The sequence below is a fragment of the Poecilia formosa genome, unplaced genomic scaffold (assembly GCF_000485575.1).
Source record: "Poecilia formosa unplaced genomic scaffold, Poecilia_formosa-5.1.2 Scaffold641, whole genome shotgun sequence".
In the NCBI taxonomy this organism is placed as follows: domain Eukaryota; kingdom Metazoa; phylum Chordata; class Actinopteri; order Cyprinodontiformes; family Poeciliidae; genus Poecilia; species Poecilia formosa.
The window spans coordinates 15814-18178 of NW_006800580.1; positions in this window are offsets into that span (position 1 = coordinate 15814).

A 2365-nucleotide genomic window follows, 5' to 3' on the forward strand; every position below is an offset into this window, starting at 1 on the left:
TACCAATGTTGTCAGGGATGAGAAAGTTTTTTTCTGACCAAATATTTTCCTGAGAATGCCCCATGCCTTAATAGTATTAGTAATTAGAAAGTTATATTTGACAATGAGTGGGAGTTCTCAGTTTTGTTTATTTAACATATTTATAGGGTGACAAGGTTTACAAATACTTTCCTTGATCTCAAGCCATGGATGAGCATGCTTGTGGGTAGCCCACAGTGAAATAATTCTTGCATGTAAAGACAGTATATTGTTCTCAACCTTGGGTAGGCCCCATCCACCCAAGGATTTGGGAAGTTGTAAGACTTCATTTTTAATTTTAGGTTTTCTGCCTGCCCAAACAAATTCTGATATTGCTTTATTGATTCCAGCTAAATCTTTAGAGTCAATAAACAAAAACAACATAGACACTGGATAAATAAACTTAGGGAGAATTATCATCTTAATAAGGCCAACTCTCCCCAGAAAATATATGGGGAGCTTCTTCCATCTCACCAACTTATCCTTAATATGAATAATTGTAGGACTGATGTTTTCGGAGTACAGCTGACTAATTCTAGATCCAATTCGTTTTCCTATATATTTTAATCTTGTAGGAGCCCATCAAAATGGCTTGATGAATACTGATTTTCCCTGGTCACAAGCATTTAAAGGCATTATTTCTGATTTACCATAATTTACCTTATACCCAGATATCTTACCAAATTTGTTGACACAGTCAATTAGAGCCTGGATAGATTTCACAGGGTCTGTCAAAGTTAAAAGTACATCATCAGTGTATAATAATATTTTATACACTTTAGTTCCTATTAATATACCTTTAATATCATTGCTTGGAGAAAGAGGGCTTCCCTGTGCCATCCACCTTCCCAGCCCAAAGGGTGCAAACAAGAGACCATTTGTCAACCTGTGGGCTTTTTATAAAGAAGTTTTACCCAGTTTATAAAATTTTCTCCAAGTCCAAATCTCCATAGCACTTCAAACATATACTCCAATTTGACACGGTCAAAGGCCTTTTCACCATCCATTGAGACAATGATACCTGGTATTTGTATCTGATTAAGGTGTTGAATAATATTGATAATTCGTCTGGAATTATTTGATGACAAACGCTCCTTTATAAAGCCAGCTTGGTCTATGTTGACTATGTTGCAGGCTACCTTTTCCAATCTAGTGGCCAAAATCTTGGATTAAAATCTTCATGTCAACACCAAGCAAACTAATTGGTAGATATGACGAACATTGTTCTGGGTCTTATCTTTCTTTGGGATTACAATAATATTTTCCATATACATGGTATCAGGTAGTTTAGATTTTTCAAGAGATGTATTAAAGACTCGTAATGAGCTAATTTCACCTTTTAAGGTTTTAAAAAATTCAACAGGATATCCGTCAGCACCTGGACATTTACCAGATTGGAGTGAAGAGAAGGCCTTTTTGATTTCTACAGTTGTTACAGGTCCTTCTAATAAGTTTGCCTGTTCTGGTGCCAATTGTGGAATATTTAAGTTATCCAGCAGTTCATGTTCTAGTGCGTCTTTTTTTATTTCAGAACAGTACAATTTTTCATAAAACCGTTTGAAGCATTCATTTATACGTTTATTATCCATATGACAACGACCATTTTCATCCTGAATTAAGGATATAAAGTTTGTACCAGAGGATTTGTTTACTAATCTTGTCAAATATTTGTTTGGTATGTTTCCGTGTTCGAAGAACTTTTGCTGTGCAAATAATATATCCTTGTCAGCTTTCTTTGTTATTATATCAGATAGAGAAGCCCGAGCTGTTTTTAGTTCCCCTAGAATTTTACCTGATTTGGATACAATATATTCCTCTTCAAGTTTTTAAATTTTGTTTTCAATTTTATTTTGTTCTGCTAATCGTTCTTTCATCTTATGACTGGAATATGATATTGCCTTATGAGCATCCCATACCAATCTGAGGTCAGTACTATTATCATCATTGAATTCTAAATAAAAATCTGTCTGCTCTTCTAGCAATTTTGTACAGTCTTAATTTAGGAGCAGCAATCTATTTAACCTCCATGAAACTGTGCGATTCAGTGGTCTGGCCGGTTGCATCGCCAACATAACAGGAGCATGGTCAGAGGGAAATAGTTCCCATCTCTGACTCTTCCACAAAGTGGACCAAATGATTCGACATAAACAAATAATCAATGTGTGTCATCATTGAATGTGGCAACGAGTGAAAAGTGAAGCTTTCTGTTAAGGGGTTGAAACGCCTCCATATGTCTATTAAATCCAGTTCTTCTACAATAGTTCTTAGACTGGGTGTTTTGGGGAGGGCACCTGTCCATGACAGGGCATAAAGAGCAGTTAAAATCACCTCTGATAAGTATGTTTGG